Raw genomic sequence first — 21,267 nt, forward strand, 5'->3', positions numbered from 1 at the left:
GCTGCCCTGAGGCTCCCCCAGCTTGGGAAGCCCCCCTGTGCATGGCACTGGAGCGTTTCACTGACAATTGGGTGTGCACCAGAGCTGCTCCCTGACTGATCAGGACCTCCTTCCTGGCCTGGTTTCTCCACAGTTTTGGCTGGAAATAGAATAGTTCAGTATGTCCTGTTCTGAGGGCAGGGCTGGGTTAGGTGACCTGCAGAGGTCCCTTCCATGAAATTACTGCAAGATTCCACGATTTCCTCCTAAAATGTTGTGTAATAGCAAGAAATAGTCATCATACTTGGCCATAATCCAGTTCATGGGGTTTTTTCCTACCAAAGACTGAACTAAAAAATTATACAATTTTGCAATTAAAATAAGAAGCTTTAATTAAATTGTGTTCTCTTGTTTCTCCTGAGACTACACAACCTTTGAGTTCCCACTGATGGTATTTCACACTGACACACCACAGGGGTTTATTCCTAGAAATTTCTTTGTTATTCTAGTTCTAAATGTTCCATGAGAAGAAAGGAGTGGCTTCAAAAACGAATTTTCTGTTTCCTGAAGTTTTAACCTACTAAGATTTCCAAACACTTAGAATAAGAATTGGAAACAGGAACATCTAATGGCAAAATTTATAAAATCAATCCAGCATTGAAAAGGGGAATATTAGTAGCCCATAAATTAAAATTATTTCATTGTAATGTATGTGCCCTCCCTTCAGCCATCTCACCTATTTTCTGTAGATGACCAGAAAAGCTTAAGCATCTTCTTGGTTTTAATAACATTTTTGTAGACAAGCAAGGCAGAAGTTTACAAATTTTATCTCTCTGCAGATAAGTCATGCAGACCCAGCCTGTCACCTTCCTCTAATGAACTGGTCACCTTGCACAGCCAGCAAGAGCTGAATATTTTCACCAGGTTTGCATGTGTAATTGCCTTACAAACTACTCAGGATTTGGTATCAGTCAAAACAAGACTATACAAAAATTTACCATTTTAGCAGATGCAGTCAGAACAGCTCACTTGCATGCAGTAAAAGCCTTAATATTTCCATAGCTAGCAAGTTTCCTGTGGTCTAAATTATTGGAGCTTTTGGGTTTTTGAGAGAGATGACCTAAATCAGGCTTTAACTCATAAAACATTTTGTGTTTCAAATATCAAGGTGCCTTACAGATTTTTTTCCCACTGAAAAGAAAGTAGAAGGTTTAAGTAATTTGGAGAGTGAAAATATACCTTTCATCTTCTGCCCCACATCCTGAAGCAAAAGCAGTGATATGGTAAAAGCTCAGATTTGGCTTCTGTGACATTTTTTACAATCAGGCTTTTCTTGATTGCTGCTCTACAGCCAGAGATCTCACCTCTTGTCTCCCCTGACCAATATAATTGTGTCAACAGGAGTCTGCAGTACAGAGGAGATCAACTTCTGAATTTTATTGTGCTGCTTCTGTGAAGTCCAGTGTAACAGGAGAGTGTGTTATGAAACCAGGCAATAATATTACACTGCTGTGAGTCACTTAATATATGCTGGTTTTGTCAAGAGCAGCAACCCTTTATCAGAAACAATGCCTGTTGGAAACTTAACTATTTCTGATAGCAGGTTCTCAGGCTGGAGCTGCCTGATCCATGAGGAAGCCAAAATCCTATCATAATGCTATGTAAACTGAAGCTTTATTAGTTCACACACTTCTTGACTGTCAGAAGATTTGGACCTAAAGAGACTTTGTCAGAGCTGTAAACTGTTCTGGGGTTGCACTGGTACCAAAGGATGTCTCAAAGGAAGGGCTGATGTTTCTCCCACTCTGCATGGCTTGGGGTAGGAACTGACATGAAGTTTGTAACAGTGACTTTTGACCACTTGCCCTGCCATTGAGGCCGATGAAGGATGGACAAATCCTGCTCAGAATTAGAAAGAATAAAGCCCTGAATTTTTTTCCCCACACCTGTGTTTTAGCCTTTCCTTAAACTATAATATTCAGCTTCATTCAGGATGTGGATTTTGCTACCTCCATGCTAATGAAGTTGAATGTCATGTTTTCTTCCCAATGGCATGTTCTTTGGAAGTAGACATACACCAAAAGCTGCCTTGAAATGGATCTGTCACTATCCAAGCCCCTCTATTTTAGTGTGACCTGCTCTTTAGCACAGGGTGGACTCAAAATCTTGGGTTCTGGTCCCAACAGTCACTGCAATGATGGAGTTATTTTGCCTGCCACAAAGAAAGTCAATGCATGTTTCCCTATCTTCTAAAACTGGTAGAGCCAAGTGTTGTTCAGAGGGCATTTTGTCACTTCCAGCTGTATGCTTAATTATTCAAAAGCAACATTTCAGAGCAAAATTTATTTGTGTTCTCCTTCCATTTCCTGTTTTCTGAAGGCTGCTGCTGTACAGTTGTGCTCTGCAAAACTCTCTGCTCATACTGCTATGCAGAAAAGAATTATTACACTGATTCTATGTTGAAGTTTTAAGACTGCTGGAGTCTGGCCATGTCCAGGCAAATAAGTGACAGGCTTCCACAATACTACCCATGTACACACTCACAATTTAGGTACAGTAGTTAAGTCTTCTTAAGTGTATTAACCAGGGAAAAACCCACAGAGATATTTCTGCTTGCTTCATACAGTCCTGAAGTGTTTAGACTGATGCACCAGGTGCTTTACAACACCTGTGAAAGTGGGCAGTCTGGGGGCTTTGTATGGATAGCAGCTCATGAAAGCTTTGGAAACATCAGCCACTCCTCTCCATAGCAGTTACCTGGCATGATTGCCTGGACTCATATGTGAGGATACAAAATTCCCCATGGACTCAAACCTTGCTCCTTTACCATCCTGGCCATCAGAATCATGGTGATTACTACACAGGGAAGATGGTGCCTTTTATCCCAAATTGCATGGTTGTAAATGGAATGAGCATCCAGATCTGCTGTGTCACATCTGCTTCATCGTCAGTAGTCATACTACTTATTTTCCTTTTTTTATTTTTTACTCACTCTTTTCCATCTAACTGGGGAGCATTGAAAGCAAAACCACAAAATCCAAACTATTTTAATTTTTTTCTTAGCAAAATGGACTGAAATAAATAATGGAAAAAAAGAAGAGCTGAATCCTTACTGAGTGTAGTCCCTGCTGAACCAGAACCACCTGCCTTCATCCTAAATTCACTCTGGCCACTCCTGCTTTCCCACCACTGCTTGCAAATTAGATATCAGACACCTTTCTGAATTTCCACAGATCTTCTGTTACTTTTTGTTAAAGAAAAAGCCCATTGATGGAGACAGCAGCTCTCCCTTCTGTCTAGATAAAACAGGACAGAATGGTGACCCTCCACACAGCACAGCCCCAGCCTTGACAGGGAGCTGGCTCCCTGTACAATATTTTAACAGACTAACATGCAAGGGAAAAAAAAAAAGGGGACAGTTACCCTGTGAAATGAAAGCTCAATGATTTAAAAAGCAGCAGTGTGTGCGTGAGGGAAGGAAGGGGGCTGGGGGATGGGACGGACAATTTCACTTGTCAGGCCAGGGGTAACAAAAAATTATCCTGATCCAATAGACCATGTGAAAGGATATTGCTGGGGTATGAAAAAATTCTTTTGGGGGGACAAAATGTATTTTTTCTGCCCTTTCTCTAAAGCCCTGTTATTTTTCTGTTCTTTTCTTGCATCTGTTAAATGCTGGAATGTCTGCAGGGACATTTTTAAAAGCTGCACAATGTCAATTAAATTTGCCGAGCAGTATATCTTTTTGGAGTACGTGTGACCTTTTCTGTTTGTCATTTCCTGGGCATCACACCAAGTGATCCTCTTAGGATGCTGGCTTTGTGGAGCAGGCTCACAGCAGCAGGACTGCAGGAACTGCAGGTTTCTGGGACCGCTGCCAACCTCCGGATAATTGCCATCAGCAGGAAAGAGCTAGAAAAGCTTGGCTGAGTCCATCTTTTACAGATAGATTGACCCCTTTCTGCCACTGCAGAATCACAGTCAGAGAGAAACACATATCCAAAAAGAGAGAGAAGGGAGGGGAAGGAGGGGGAGAGAGGAATGATTACAGCAGGAAGGCTACATCTGATCTGAACAAGAGAGATTTGGAGGTTACGCTCGCTGCTTTGCCTTCGCCAATATTTATAATATCTTCTGTTTTAAGACAGAAAAATCTGAGAATGAGGCTTAAATGCTGAGCTCTGTTACAATAAAACTGGTGCTTTTGTGAGACCAGAGTCAGAGCACTGAGAGATGGGAGGGAAGGGAAGGGTAGGAATTCAGTACCTTCATGTGATATGTCTGCTGGGAAATAACAATTTGAACATATATGCAGCAATCAAAAGGCAGACAATGAAAGCATGCTGAAAGCCACTGCAGGTGCTCAGTAAGGGGATGGAGGACAGCAAAAGGAAAGAGGAAGGAGGCTGTGTGCCCACAGCTCAGTAGCTAAGCTGAGATGTTTCAAAAAACAGCAAGAACCACAATTTCACTTTATGAGAGCTGGGAAAGCAGTACTGTTAATATCCCCAAGTCCAGCAAGTGGCTGAGTGGGATAAATGGTGGTGACATGGCCAGGAGGTGATTTCAGCAATCAAGTTTTAAGATACACTACCTCCTCCATGTGCTTGTGTCCTTCAGTTTCCTGCAGGGCTCAGATTCAGTGCTGCTGGTAAAGTGACTGCAGCACAGGAGCCCAAAATCTCCATGTGGGAATTTCCAGGTAGATGCTGGGATCCCCACCCTGAGCCAGAGCTGCATCCCCCTGGCATATCTCAGTTGAGGTGGGATGGGTGGTGGCCAAAGTCTAGATGAAATACCAAACCTGCCCCAGGCAATCCCAAACTGTGAGATGCAAGTTCTCTTTCCACTTGGGAATGGAAAGAGGTGAGTGGGTTACAGGGGTAAGCAGTTGTCCCTTCCGTGCAGCTGTGTGACCTTCTAGATATGAGCACCACAATTCTGCTGCCTCTCTCCTCTCCTGGAGGAAAATCCTTCCATCATTCATGGAACTGCAGCTGTCATGCAGCAAAGAGCAATCTGAGACACAAAAAAATGTGTAAAAATATGCGTGACCTCTGGAAATCAAGATCTTTACGGAAAATAAAGCTTCTGAGACAGAATCTCTCCACTGTGTTTAGGTCAGTGCAGTCTCATATTAGTATTAAGATGTTTGATGCTAAAGATATAACACCCAAATCCATTCACTAGCATTTCTTCTTTTTTTTCTTTCTTCATGATATATCTCTTAGTTGCCAACATAAATAATACTCAGGTTACAGTAATGTCCTGTGGCTCCAAACTGGGGGAACTTCAGTGCACAAGGTGCTGAGCAAACATGTATGGAGGCATAATCCTGTCAAATATTATCCAGGTCATATGATCTGTAGCTATATTCCTCCCTGTAGAGAACACTCAGCTTGGCAAATGCTTGGCCTGTTTCTCTGTGTGACACTGAATGTCAGTGAGTGACATCTCACAGATGATACTTTATTGGTAGAGCAGGTGCTGGTGGCAAGAACTATATTTAGAGAGCAGAGGTCTAAAAATGGGTCAGTCATTTCCAGATCAGATTTGAGTCTTTCATAAGACCTTTCCCCTCTCCTTTCCCTGCTCACAAACTCTCACCAGAATGAGAAAGCCAAGGGTTGCTTCCAGGACCGCCAGCAGAAGAGCCATGGGATCTGGGATACAGAACACATATCCTCCCCAGAAAGGGAGATCTGCACATCAGAGTAGGTTCCAGATCCATCCCCCATTAGAGGCTGATCTTTTTTCACAGAAAAGAAGGCAAACCCTGTATCACCAGCACTGCATCAGTTTCTATTTGCACAGCCCCAGGGTTACAGTGGTGAGGAGCAGGTGAACACACCACCATGAGCTAAGCAGCACTGTGCATTTCTGACCCTCTGTGCCAACACTGCATACAGAGACCCAGTCCTGAGGAAAATGTCAGAGAACCTCTCCTGGACTGGCAAGAGGAAGCACACGTGTGCAGGGCTCTCTTCAGGATAACTGCACTACCCTGGGAAGTTTCTCTGTTTGCTCTTGCCCTTCCACATTTTCTCTCCTAAGCACCCAAAGCTGTAGAAGCAGTTTGCCATGCCAGGGAACAAGGATGTTTCTAAGAGCCAAAGGGGGATTTGGATCTTTCCAAATGACATCCAGCCACCAGCACACCATCTGCAATGTTTGGGATTTGATGACTGACCTTAAAACTGCACTTTTGTATGAAGCTCTTTCCAACTATTACAGTCCAACACCATGCTCAGAGTTTAAGCATGGGTTTACACAAAAAATATGCTAGACAAGGCAGAAAAGCAGTGGAGGCATTTCAGTTCCCGCCCAGGAAGAAAGTTTGAATTCTTTCCTGGGAGAAGGCTCCATTTGATCCACCTGTGGATATGTGCTGGGTGCAAGGAAAGGTGATGAGATACTGCTCTGCTGGCCTGAAAAAACAGTGCTTTTTGCCCAAGTTAAATTGAAAAACATTGCCAGACCTCAGCTTGCAATATGCTATTCAATTACACCTTCCACATGCTGCTTAGAGTAATCCTAGTCTGAGTGTGGTCCATGGCAAAAATGAGAGAGCAAATTCTAACCTTTTGCCTGAAAACCCATTTGTTCATTCCTCAGAAACCAAACACGAGGGTTTTCAATGATATATGTTTTTAAGGAATTATATTGTTCTTGCAGGACCTGTCAGCATCAACAAAGTCATTCCTCCTGTGGGCAACATATAAATAGGAAAACACCTCTATATTTCATTTTGTTTCCATTTGCCACCTCCATTTACAGCTGAGGCTTGTGAGTGATTTGAATAGTCTCACTGAAATCAGGAGGACAGCTCATGGGCTTAGAGGGAGGCACGTGGTGGAGGGCTTTACCAAATCACCTTCCAACACCAGATGCTGGAAGACACAGTGTTGGTAGCTGTTGGCAGCTGACCTGAAGAAGTTAAGCTTAGCAGTGAACGGAGCCCCCAGGCTCTGCAGTTCAGCTTCCTTTCCTCTCTTTAGCACAAAATATTTTAAAAGAAACTGAGACCAGCAGCTTTTCCCCAGCCAACAAAAATAAAGACACTTGCAGCACGGCGAAGTGCAGCGTGCCTGCCTTACTCCAGGCTGCTCTGCCAGGGAATCAGAGGGATGGATGGATGGCTGATGAACAACAATTGAAAGGTGGGCACAGAGGCAATAGCACAGTGGCTGAGGTCCAAGCCCAGAGCAATGAGGCATCCACAAGAACTATTGCAACTGTCAACAGTGGAGAAATGTAATTCGTTGTTTGCAAATGCAGCCTAGCTCCTTAAAATAAAATAAAGAAAAGCAAATACCTCAGCTCTGTTAGCTACCTGGCCACTGAAGGCTGCCCATGAGCCAGATAGATAATGCTGATATAAACCCCAGAGCTCAGGCAAGATCTGCTGGATAGGTTTGATCAAGGACTAGTGCATCTTTAGGAATGTGAGTCAACTGGAAACAGATGTTTTCATTTTGTGATGCTGTATGAGCAAAAGTCCCCTCTGTCCATCTTCCCTCTGTCCCCTCCAATCCTTGGATACATTATTAACACTTTTTTTCATCTCATTTCATTTGTGTGTCTTAAAGTATTCCTGCTGTAGACTCCTAAATTGTGGGGAGAAGTAAGAGACGGAATGCCAGCAGATCAGAACAACAAAATCCCAACCTCACCCACTAAAGCCCTTTCAAACAGAATGCCGTTGGCACTGTATTTTGTTTGTGTTAACAAAGTTAGGTTATTCCAGGCCAAGAAAGTGGGGGGGAAAGCCCTTACAGCCCTTTGGAGAAGGTGATCCTGTCACAATTCCCTTAATGTTGAAAGGGGGACTCAGGAAACCGGGACTCAGTTTAGAGACACTTGGGGTACACTCTGCTGCAGAAGAGCTCTGTCAGACAGTCCACATCTGAGACAATGAAAAGTAACACAAAGATTATTTTATTTTTAAAATTATTTATGAGAAAAATACACCCATCTCCACCACCTCTACAATTATCTGTCATGTTCCTGCCTGCAGAACCATCCAGTCAAGCACCACCAAACAACCCCACAGCCCTTCCTGCTCTGGTCCTCCTCCTGGGCTGGGTGTCAAACACAAGACAGTGTCTGCTGACACATCCAGTCTACCCAAAAATGCTTCTTGGGAGGACCCAGTGATTCTGCTTTAGTGCCCTTTTTTGCATCTAATTCCCCATAATCGCTGGCAGAGATCCACCAGTACTATCAATCTGCTTACATAGCAGCCTCTGGTATTCAGGATGAATACTCATTCAACCTTTATTTCACCCAAATTCCTCCTAGTGCTCATGCTGTCACTATCTGTCTCACAAACATAAGGCAATTAAGGATCATCTTATTGTTTTTGCTATCCTGCTTGCCCCTTCCACCTTTCTGCCTTTTCTTAAGTTTTCTTATACTCTCAAGTTTAAAATGAGAAAGCTTTGGATTCTTCATAAATAGTAAAAAACAAGACTAAAACCATATTTGTGGTCCCAGAGATGGGGTTCCCAGTGTCAGGAGTCACTTTGCAAGACCTACATACAGTAGGAGTAGATACATCTCCCTTTTCAATACTGGTTCCCTTTGTGCTGGTTGTCCCAGGTTTTGGCTCAAAATATGTGTATGAGTGTGAGCAGAGCATCACTCATGGGCTTGGAGTCTGTATATTTCTGGGTAGAGATGAATGGATGCCCAGGATTATGGGGTGGTGTGGCAGGTTGTATCTATTGTATTTTCTTTTTATAAGTTATGGTGGTGCAAGAGCTGTTCCTGGACTAGGACAAAAAAACAAAACAAAACAAAACAAAACAAAAAAACCTTATTTGCATTTTTCCCAGTTGAAGTGAAATCCAGGAAATTGGAGAGGATGTGCTCTCCCTGAGTAGCCCAGACCATATTCATTTTCATATTGGGTGAGGTCTGAAATGCATGAGGGATGTGAAATGGCCAGAAAGAAGGAAGTAAGCACAAAAAAAAAGTGAGGTTGATGCAGAAATCAGGTTTCAGATGTGAAAAATTGGAAAAGACATGGATGATGAATTATATCACATCCTTCTGTTATTATGTATATCCTCCTATTATCTCCATCCTTCTTCTCACCAAAGGAGTCTGATGGAGTTCTGATGCCAACATAGAATATTGTCACAGCTCTGTACACACCACAGTTACCCATAACTCTGAAACTCTTGAGAAGAGACCTGTGGGTACTCTGACAACTTCTGGAGAGTTTGCATCAAGCTTCAAGTTTACAAGAAAACCAGAAAAAAAAAAAAAGTCATCTGTAATTTTGCAGCTTGAGTTTCACACATGAAATCTCCTATTGTCTCATCTGTTTTGAGGTCTCTTTCTATTTTGGGGTCTCTTTCTATTTTGGGGTCTCTATTCTCTTTTAAATAAGACAATAACAAATGTGTTACTATTCTATTCCTTGTTTTCAGTGGAATTTGGCTGACAGAGGAGTAAGTTAATTTACAGAATACTGAAATATTTCTTTCTTACACATCCTAGGCTAAGCATGAAGATCTTAACCTTCTTATTCTCATCTGCCCAGGTACCTCCTTTTCTCATGGAATAAATGAGCAAACAAAAACCCTCCCTGTTCCGTCTCTCCCCTACAAATGTATCTTCACATTAGGAGAGGCAAATAAGGACCTACTGCAAAAGCTGGAAATAAATTACAGCCAGAATGGCAAAAGCAAAATATTTCTCCTCTAAACATGTTGCTTTTTGCTCTGTATGTCTTGGCAGCCTAACTCTCTGAAAACACCCACCTGAATTCTCTGCGCTCAACAGAGCAGCCCAAGGATAAACCCTCCAGTAAATCCTATGTGACTGAAGATATAGGAGCCTGCCTGTGAGTAAAAACATTTTAAATATGATTGCTATACCTGTAAGTAACCAAAGAGCCCTTTTGGAGCAAATAATTTCCTTGGAAACATCTGAGTCCAATCATCTAAGCCTGGGAGCCCAAATTTATGTAATACCACTGCTTTGCTCTCCTCATTGTCCATCCCCTGCCTCAAAAGAAAAGAGTTTACCCTGTCCATCTATCATTTAAATGGTAATGAGCTAAATGAATTCCACCTCACTTCTGAGCTCCAGAGTAAGCTTGGGTTTATTTATTCGTATAAAGGCACAAGAACCCGTTTGACATTGCTGAACATGTCCCAGATTTATGGAAAATAAAACTGTACTAATCTCGCGCGTTTATTAGCTTTTCTGTCAGATGCCTCCATGAGTATTCAGAGATGTGAATTTGCCCTGCAGTTCTGTTCTGACTGGAACAGCATCTCCCGAAATGTAAATGTTATCTTAAGGTCATATGCTGATGAAAACCCCTGTTTTGCCAAAGTCTAATTTCTTGGTCACTTGACAAAGCAGCTGCTGTTCAGTTATATGGCACAAAGAACACTATTAAAGATGGATAAGTTACATGTTTGATTTGGCATATATTATACAGCTTCTAAAGATTAAAAAAAATTACAATGCATTATTATTTTTCCTGATTTAGCTGAGTAAATAAAAGATGTCTCACAAATATGTGTACAGGAATGATATTTCTAAGTGAATTTACACATTATGAAGCCCTCTGAAGGCTTCGGTGACTACATTTTAAAGGATCAACACAAATACCCTAATGTGTGATATAATTTATTTGACAAATCATAGATTGTCATTGAGACAAATTTCTGATTTGAAGGAGAATACAGAGATTAGACAGTTGTAAATGTTATATGACAGCAAGCTCTGCAGCTGATGTACATTAAGGAAAATAAAAATTGCAAGGTTTAGGTAATCAACAGCTGGTGTCAGCTGGTACCGTACCACATCAGTGCCTCCAAGGTTGGTAAAGATATTTTTTTTAACCATCTGGCAGTTATCTAGCATTGGTCAATGTCAGAAGGACAATCCTGGAGGCTTCTGCTCCTGCTTTGGCAAACCAGGACAAATGCTCACTTGTGCGAGCAGGGAACATGCAGTGTGGGTCAAGAAAGACAATTTGACATGTTTTGGGAGATGGGGCTGTCATTCCAGCCCTTTTAGTGTGTGAGAAAGGGCTGACAGGGAATCATACAACAGGGATGTAAGGTCTGGGTTACACAAAGCTCCATGTCCAGGAAGAGCTGGAGCATTAGAGCCGTAGCAGGGTTTGGTCTCCAGGTTTGAGCTCCAAGGAATCAGTCCTGGGAGCAGAGATGTGTCTGGGAGTTCAGTGTCTGGTGATGGGTAGAGAAGAAATGTTGCCTGCACAATGTTTGACCTTCATCTCACAAGGGAAAATGTCAAATATTCTCAGAAAAATATCAACATTGTTTTCTCTTACCAAAAAATTGCTCTAGTGCCGGAATACGTGGTCCTTTGCAACAAAGAGTTTTAAAAATCCCCGGAGATTGGGATTTCTCTGGCCTTTTCTGTTTTCTTTTCCTTCCTTTTTAATTATGAAGTTCAGAGAGGTTCCACGTGACAAAGATAATTTAGCATTTCAAATAAGACTTTATTTTGCAGAACATCCAGCATTCATTTAAACATTAACTCTCTCACACCTAAGGAGATAGGAAAGTTATTCCAATGAGAAATAAACATGAGAAATAAAGAAGCACTCACTTTCAGATAGGAAAATAACTCAGCAAAAATAAGATTCATCAATATTCAGGTCAAAGAAGGATATGCTTTTTCTAAAAACTTATCTTGTAGGCTGGCAGGGGATATCTCTCTCCTGATTACTGTCAATTTTGATAGGTTGCATCACAAACATTCATTTCCAGAGGAAGATCGGGGATCAGAAAAGCCTTCTGGGTATATTTTAAAGTGTAAGGGAAGCATCCTGGTTTTAGTGATTGCACCATTCATTTCAGAGATATGTGATACTCCCAGTCAGCTGCAGACGAGGAAGATTCCCCTCCTTTGAAACCAGCAAGATTTTTTTGCTGGGGATTGGGTGGGGCTTTATCATTCCCTGGTGCAGCAGTTCTTTGTCTCAGTACAGTCATCCACCATAATGGGAACATACTGCACTTTGTGTCTCTCCTACAAAATTTAATCACATACCGAGGTTTCCTGCTCTTGCAATTTGCTTCTTCGAATCAGCTAAGACATCTTCCTATGACACATAATTCTAGTGGAACTTGTTGGCTCTGCTTAAAATAAGTAAGTAGGTAAATAAAAAATAAATAAATAAATAAATAAATAAATAAATAAATAATAGCTAAGACATCTCCCTATGACACATAATTCTTGTGGAACTTGTTGGCTCTGCTCAAAATAAGTAAGTAGGTAAATAAATAAATAAATAAATAAATAAATAAGCAGGCTGGCATTCATTACTGAATCCGAGTAACAGCCCAGCAAAAAATTCAGCAAGAAAACCTCCACATCGTAAACCATCAATATTTGCAGTAAACCATGAGCTGAGAGGAGGCTTGGTAAAATAGCTTCCACTCCTGAAATGCCATACCCTGATTGGCAAAAACAAGATACCAGCTGAGCCAAAAGGGAGTCCCAGTGTACCTGCACAGAATCTTGTCCTTCCTTAATGCAATTTCTCTGTGGACAGAGCACATTCTGGAGCTACAAGTATGGAAAGGAGAGATCTTCCAATGAGCCTGGTAAACCAGTGATGTTTATGTGCACCTACTCTAGGTACAAAGGCTTTATGTGGTCCCAAAACATCCACTTAACATCTAGGTGGAAAAAGTGAATGATAAAGCACTGCTCATCCTGACTGTTCAGACATCATGGCTCTGCCCCTCCTTTATTTACTCCCTGGCTCTGTTGCCATTGCTGTGTAGGGCTCTGCTCTTCCTCATCCTTAGGATGTGGGGACTTTAGGACTGAAGGCATCATCTTGCTTAGAGCACCTATGTCACAGGTTATTAAGTTTCACTCAACTGTTCCTGAGACTGATTCCAGTAATTGATGTCCTGTAAAAATTCTCCTCCAAGAGAGAGAGATTCAGCCTTGATTTAAAGGAAGGGTGAAATAGAGAGCATGCTGCTTTCCCAGTTTGTTCTGGCTTGTAATCTTCCTCACTCTAAATCACTCTGGTCCTTCTCTGTTTTATGAAAGAACCCTCTTCTAGATGGGTTCTTTTCTCCACACAAATGTTTCCCCATAGTCAAATTACCTCTCCATCTTCTCCTTGTCCATTTGAATCTGAAAGATGTCTCATCCTTGGGATTTTATTCTTCTGCCCTTGTGCTTTTCTGAGATTTCTACCTTTTTAAATTATACTTTCTTTTTACATTCTTAATTCATGTGGAATTACCACTTGAATCACACTGCATTTGTACACAAATGTAAGGCTGCAATAACATTCTATTGAAGGAGGAATATGCATATAAGAAAGAGTCATTACTTTTATCATTAAAAGGCCTGAAGAACAGTATTTAGTGTTCATAGAGCACTTAGAACATGTAAACATTATACATCTATAGATATAGATGCATATCAGCTCTGCAGGCTAATGGACATAGGAGTAGGAAAAATGTTTTCCTGTATTAGTGGGGGCGGTGCCTTCAGGTAAGTTTAGCTGACTAAAGCCAGCAAGACAAAAAGAGGTGGACAAAATTCAGAAGTTGGATATGTCAAAAACATGGAATTCATCAGGGTCTTGAATAAGCAGGCAGAGTGGGACAACCAATGAGATAGCTAGACTTCTTTGACTTATCTAGATACAGAATAATATTCAGCTCTTAGTGGAGTCCTCTTGCCCTGAACTCCTGGGCAGAGAGAGGTTCCTGGCTGCTCCTAGATTTTTGCTGACAGTTTGGGCTTTGGATCACAGGTAAAAGCTCCAAATAGGCTTGACTCCCTAGCATCACCTACAGCAGGAAAAATTCTTTGTGCACTGCATCATCTGAATCTTCCAAGAAACATCATTCATACTCACCCATTTAGGAATTCGACACGTCATATTTATATCACGTTCCTAGCTCACTGACTGCATCATTTAGTCAAGATTTTAATTAAAATACTTTCACAATGTATTGCTGTGAAGGCATAATTGCTGTGGCTTGAGCTCCCTAATTCTCATTTCCCAGTTTTTGTCCAGAACACAACAGGCTTTACAGAGCAGTACTCCTGAAGTGGGGCTGGAAGGTGACCCTCAGACCAAGGTCAGCCACCTCTGCTGGGACATTCCTCCTGCCATCACACCAGTCACCCCTCTCCATTCATAAATGTCCACATGCCCTGGAAAAATTAGCAATGCTGAGACTCTCAGCAAGGCATGGAGCTCAGGCATGGAGCTCAGGTTGAGTTACTCACCCACCATGACCTGTCCCATACAGGCATCCCTCACATTCCTTGCCTGCAGGAATGTTGTCCCTTTCCCATGCATAAAATTTCATAACTGTTTGATAGTAATAGAATCTGCATTCTGCATTCCTGCATGGACTGCATTGCCTTTGGCTCTGTTAAAACATGTTTTGCCCAAATAAGTTGAACTTCACCAGTGATTTCCCTTCCATGGACCCTGCAGTTATTTATACTCCTACCAATCTTCATTGGCTGCAAATTCTATCAGCAGTGACTTTAAATCTAATCCTGGATTACTAATGAAAACATCCCATAGCCCCAAGCACAGGTATGGTTCTGTGGAGACACTGCTCAGAATGTCCCTGGTTGATGATGATTTGTCTGAATTTTCAGACCTGCTCTTTATCCTTTTGTTTATATCACCCTACGAGGCTTTTCCCTCTCCTCACTTTCCAATGCCTTTTCGTTTGCAAGCTAAAAAAATTATATTCAGAAATGTTCTTTACTACATCAGCTTGCTGGCAGCTCTGTTAGGAGCAGTGGGTTCTTATTCAGGGGAAAGCACATGATTATGTTCAGCCACAAGTAAATTGAAAGGTGGAGGCCATTTCCTATGTTCTGACATAAATACACACAAATATATAAGTTGGTTCATAAAAACTTGTTAGTTCCTTTTACATGTTCTGGACCTGCATTGCAGATCGGTTTGGGGTTTATGTTTGTTTTAATATTTGTACTGTTCTTAAACAAATGGATTGGTTCCTTCTATGTGTTTTGCTTTAGCAGTGTGGTGTTAAACATATTCAAAATGTTTCAGTCAAGTAAAGATTTTATTTTGTCCAAAAAAAACCCCAAACCACAGAACTATAGAAACAGCTAAGCACTGTAGCCATTCCCCAAACAGGGTGTTAGGATTTGGCTATAAACCTAAGCTGTTTAATATGGTTTGGGTTTATGCAGTAGGTCATGGTGGTTAATGCTTAGTGAGCTGAAACAAGAATGGAAGAAAATTATAATGGAAAAGCTTGGTTTGAAAAAAATACCTCTTCATAGATGACTATAAGGGGGATGATTGGACTCGTGGTGTGTACCACATATTTTGGCTAAGCTGGAATGCTCTGAAAGCCTTTCAGTTGATATAAGCATGATCATCTGAGCAGGACTTTTTAGCTCAAAACACTCCTAATGTTGAACTCTTGGCATGAGGTGGTGACAGCTGCAGAAGGCAGAGGGGGAGAAGGCAGCAGTGCTGTGCCTTTGTTATGGAGAGCAGCAGCACAGGGGAGGCAGAATTGCCTAAATCAGTATTGTGTGACTTGTGGGGGGACCATGACAGCATGACCCAGCTCAGAGCACGAGCCCTCAGCACTGCCATCCCTCAGTGTGCACACAGACATGTACACACTGCCAGATTCCAGCACTTCACAGGCTCACACCTTTTCCAGAGCTGGCAGGGACCCTCACGTTTATTACCCTGTCCACAACCAGACTTATGTCTCCACCATGCCAGTACCTCAGCTTTGTGAACTCAAAGCCCAAAAGCCCAGGGAATTTGGTGATGAGTGCACATTCATTAAGCCCAGGGCATTAATTGAGATGCCAGTGAAGGTTCCAGAGGCAGTTTGGTTTCTCTCTATACCAACATCCCAAGAGCCCATACATAGAGAGCTACTAGGAAATAATGCACCAGGTTTTATTTGTTCACAAAGGGCATTTGGCCTTATCAGTCCTCCTCCAAGCAGTATCAAAGCATTCTCTCAAATCTTTCACTAGAAATAAATGTCTTACAGACACCCCCAGCAGCCTGATTATGGGAGAGAACCCAAACCACCCTCACTGTGTGAAATGCAGAGGAGGAAAGGATATGTCCCATATGGTGATAAGCATGCCTAGACACCAATCTGGGGCAGTCTGTGGGCCCACCTCTCATCACATCACACCTCTCTGTACCTCTGAATAACCCAATGCTCCTGTGCAGTGGCCAGGGGGCAACTGTTTCCCAAATACTTCCTCGGGTTTTACCCTGGCTCCATGGGGCTTCTGGACCAGAAGGTCCACCAGTGGGAAACAGGCTGCATGGCAATAATGGGACCAGCCTCACCAGGTGGCTCAAGGGTTGGGTTTAGCTGGGGTGAACACTCTCACTCCAGCTGGTGAGTTGGGAAAGGTTGGAAAGAAGAGCCTTGTGAACACAAAGCATATAATGTGGCAAAACCAACAAATGCAAAATACCATTTTAGTTACTTTCAGATCAAACTGGCTAACAAAGAAATAATGTTTTCATATTCCAATGACACCTCCATGCAAAGACTTTTCCTCAGACTGCTTTCTGGTGGGAGGAGGACCTCAGGGGAAAACACCTGAGAAAGAGGAAGAATTACTTCTGACTCCACCCTCTGCTCTGGCAGTTGTGTTAAATTCCCTCCTAGCACATCAGAACTGGTTTTAAAAGGTTTCTCAAACAAACAAAACAATAAAGACATTATTTTTAACATCAATACTTGCTCATCACAGCTCATTCAAAAGTGAATTTTGTCTGACCCTTGGACCGCCTAACAGGGAGGTGCATGATTTTGAATAATACCTTAGTTAATGATCTAATGCCTAATGGGCTAGACCTGAGATAACACCTCAGGACCTCACTTTTTTGTGGTATAGATTCACATTTAGTCCCACAATTGTGTGGGCTTTAATTTTTTTTTCACAAGCCTTGAAATGGCACAAGTATGGGCTGGTTTCCCTTCTCTGGTTGTCATGAAGCCTCCCTCCATTTAACATATCACCTGCACAGCTGTTATTAAAAAGCAGCACCCTAGCCAGTGCTGACAACACAGCTCTCACATCCTTCAGATCCTCTTTCCACCTTCCTTCCCTTATTTGCTCTGACAGCATTTGACTGTGTCAAAAGCCCAAGTTTTAGCAACACAATCTCCCTTCCCATTTAATATTTTAGTACAAGAACAGCTTTGCTTTTATAAAGACATGGTTTAGTCCTCAAGTCATCGAGGAATATCACTGGCATCTCAAGTGCAGCATTCCCACCTCCAAGCCAGCAGCAGCTTGTTGGAGAGGCTGTTAGCCCATCTTATGTTCCTTGATGTTCTGGACTCACACTCTCAGGGGAACCCATTAGCATTCACGCTCTCAGGCAGTCCTCTCCTCCCTTGTTAATAATTACCCAGGGAGGGGGTAATTAAAATAGGTTCTGAGGCTATGAAGAACCTCTGTCCGCCTTCTCTACTTGCAGAGCCAAATGAGAACTTTAATGTACATTTGGAGACAACTCCTGAAGGGTTTTGCACCTTTGTCATGTTCTTGTTGTCATTTAGCATGATCTAATCCTCCATTTCAATTCATTAACCTGAACAGAGACAAATTTTGCAATGTGACTGCAACACAGAAGCAGTAAAATTTCCCTAGATACCTGATGAAGTTCTGTCATTATAAAATGGATAATTTCATGGGGATGGACAAGAGTGTGGGAACTAGGGACTGATTAGCACAGGTTTCCTATGGAATTCCATCCAAATTACTGAATCTCTGCATCTTTATTTTGTCACAGAAAACGAAAAGGTTCCTTTCATCCAGCCACCAGTCAGAGAGATCTTGAGTAGAGAGGTGTTCTGTGCCCAGTGCATTTATCCTTTGCTGCAAACACCCAACAACAGCACAGGGACAGCCACTTTTACAAACGAGCCCTGTTGGTTGAGCCCAGCAGGGAAGCGCGTGGGCTAATGAGCCGTGTGAGATGATTTCAGCACGACTCACCAGTGGTGGCCTGAGAGCTACCAGGGCTCTGCTCAGCCCTGCTGATGGCCTCTTGACACTCCTGGCAGCAAGGCAGCAGTCGGGGTTAGCAGCGCACCAGCCTCGCTGCAAAAACCGCGTGGGAAGTCCCGCCACTCTTTAGGAAGAGCTGATTCAAATTCAAGCTCCAACACCTTCACACCCTGTCCTAAATCTGAATTGAGATGACTTAAACAATCCCTTAAAAGATTCCAGAGACTGGAAAACTTAGGCCTGTCTCTCTTAAAAGCTGTCATTCAATTCGACCTAGGGGAGGGAAATAAAAATATAAAAGAGCAGATGAAGCAACTGAAAATAAATATGCTTCCCATTTTTCAAAATTTGATCTTTTTTTAACTAAAGCCTATATTATTCATGTGCTGTATATTTTATTGTGGTTAGTTTCAAAGCTGTTGGAAATCACAGATCAGTCCCTCAACCACGATGTCTTTATTATGCATACATAAATCATGCATGGAAGGGCCCTGACAGTTGACAACGACGTAAACTCTCAGGAAGCAAAGCCCCTAAGCCATGTAAAAAATGTATGCCATGGAAAAAAAGAAGCGTGTCATCTTTATTTCCTTTTTATGGATATTTTTGTCTTGTCATTATCAAGGAAGATTTTTTTTCCCCTGTATTTCTGTCTAAATGTAGTTAACTCAGAGGTAATTTGCAATGGTATTTCAATGACACAAATGGAGAACCCTTCCCCACATCTGCCTGCATCTTCAAGGATGAGCGTGTTGTAATTATACAGCTCCTGTTTCACTAACAGCTCTGCTGTACCCAATAAGGTTCAAAAGTATTAGTATGGTAAGAATGAAATGCAGAAGTTCATTGAATTGTCAGGAGCTTTTGGGTGCTACAGTACTCATGTAAATTGTGCTAGAGTTGGGTTTTTTGAAGCCATGGGTCCACTGTAAGATTCAGTCAGGTTGTTGTGGGGCTTTTTTGAGCAAGGGAAAAAAATCACACAAAAACAAACAAACAAAAACAAAAAACACAAAAAACACAAAAAACACAAAAAACACCCCAAGTTTTCTCTATTGTCCTGTAGATGAAAAGCAGAATAAAGTGAAAAGCAGAATAAGGGGAAATACTCAGCTAAGAGAAAGAAAGAAAAGAAAAAGAAAGAAAAGAAAGAAAGAAAGAAAGAAAGAAAGAATTGCAGTTTACATTTTCTGTTTCTGAAAGGTATGTTTTTCTTTTCACTTGCTTGATTCTTTTTTATAGGGAAGCAGTTTTGTGAGTTTGCTTCTTTAATAAAAAAATATTTTTTTAAGAAAAGTTTTGGGATAGTCATAAGTAGCAAATTGTGGCAGATAAAAAAAAATAAAATATTTTGGTCAGAAAGTAAAAAATAACCTTCCAAATATAAAATTGAAGAAAGTACCTAATAGAGCACTGAATGACTGTCTGTACATTGGGCTACGGACAAAATTTTAAAAAAATATATTGACAGACCAAAAAAATTTCTTTTTCCAACGATGCACTTTCATACTCTGAGCTTTCAAAAGCAGGGTGCTTTAGACAGACTGGTGAGCTCACATGTCAGCACCTGAAGAGCAGTGATCACCTAACAGCCACCCACCCCTGCTGCTATATTTACTAAATAAAAAATAAAAATACTTATTTTTTTATTTAGGTGTTGTCCTGTGTGTTGCCACTGCCCAGTAAAAAGGTGCCTCCTAACTCAGTGAGAAGAAATTGCACCTTTTTCCCCACATCAGCTTTGAGCTGCATCTTCCTCTGTCCACATGCACCTTCTACGCCCATCTTACTGCTGTAGGGTGTCTCCCATCTATTGAACAACTAATTTAATTTAGATGCAGGATAAGACAGGCACCTACATAAAAACCAAGGGGGAAATCCTTAAGGGCGGATATCAGCAAAAGGCTCCTTACCCTGAGGGTAGGGGGGCACTGAACAGGCTCTCCAGGGAATGCTCACAGCCCCAGGGCTGCCAGAACTCCAGGAGAGTTTGGAAAATGCTCTAAGGCACAGGATTTTTGGGGTGTCTATGCAGGACCAGGAGCTGGACTCATTGTTCCTTGTGGATCCCTTGCACCTTGGGGTATTGTGTGATAAGTCCTTTGTTTCCTCTCAGCTGTTGGTGACATCGTTGATACCTCCTCTTGCCTTCTCCTCGTTGCTCCAGCATGCAGTGGTCATGATGGGGGGGCTCCATCACATAAAATTCAGCCCAAACATCAAATAGTGTAAGGCCACAATTCCCAGAATCACAGAGTCATTAAGGCTATGTCATTAAGGAAAAATAAGATTGTAGAGTCCAAACTTTAACCCAGCTCCACTGTGTCCACCACTAATTCACCTCATTCCTCTACTGCTGATTTAGTCCCTCTTTCTCTACAACAGCTCAGCACTAGAGAGTTTTTCCTCAAAGGAATCCCACTCGCTGTGTCGGGGTTCATTGGGGAATCCTCTTGCTGGGATGCCATTGCAAAGAACCAAGAGCAGCAAGTGAACACCGTGCTGTCTGCTTCCTCAGAGAACCACACAGAGAAAGGAGCAGCAGATACATAATTCTGTCTGTGGGGTGAAATTCAGAACCAGCTGAGATGTTTGCTGCTGCTTTTATCCTCTTGCCTATGCAAATTAGTGGGGTTCAGAACTAAATGGTATGTGTTAAAAGGAAATCTGAAGGCAGGATCTGTTTCACACGCTAACCCTGCTCCTTTCCTTTGGAAAGACACCTGTGGATACATTTTCATTAATAATTTCACCCTATCTCTTCTATGATGGAAATTTACAAGCAAGAAACGGGGAAAATGCCAAATCAAATGTTGCAGGCAGACTGGTGAGATAATTAGCATATGATGCATAAGGAAGAAGAATCCCAAGAAGCAAAGCTAAATGTGCATGTCCCTATTTGTGACAGCCTTTGGGGGAAGCTTCAATTCACTGAGGATCAGCCGTATTTGCATTTTGCTCTTTCCTCCCCCGACTTGGTGAATCTCTCCCAGGAATGTCCTTTTGCCTTGAGCTTTTGAACTGATGAAGTACCTGCAGGAAAGAGGAAAGAAAAAGAACTTTAAAATAGATAAGCTGCTTATCTCTTTAGCTGACTTAAATTTGCTGCTGTGTGGAGGAGGATGCTATCAAAATCAGAAGTTCAGAAGTTAGAAATGCTGGAAAAGTTTCTAGATATGCATCACCAGCACAGAACTCTCCCTGCGTGTTATTCTGTATATTCCTTCTAAATCACTGCTAGAGATAAGATTA

The 21,267-nt window shown here is 41.9% G+C and overlaps 1 protein-coding gene across 2 annotated transcripts in view; it reads left to right on the forward strand.

Moving 5' to 3' along the window:
- LOC120513679 (urea transporter 2-like) overlaps window positions 1-21,267 on the forward strand; it is a 297,024-nt gene that overhangs the window by 163,292 nt on the left and 112,465 nt on the right. For both annotated transcript variants that reach the window (XM_039733314.1, XM_039733315.1), the window contains exon 2: window positions 9,727-9,832. The gene's annotated coding sequence lies outside the window, so the exon portion shown is untranslated. The remainder of the gene's footprint in view (window positions 1-9,726; window positions 9,833-21,267) is intronic.

The sequence above is a fragment of the Passer montanus genome, unplaced genomic scaffold (genome assembly GCF_014805655.1).
Source record: "Passer montanus isolate IOZ18808 unplaced genomic scaffold, ASM1480565v1 scaffold86, whole genome shotgun sequence".
Lineage (NCBI taxonomy): Eukaryota > Metazoa > Chordata > Aves > Passeriformes > Passeridae > Passer > Passer montanus.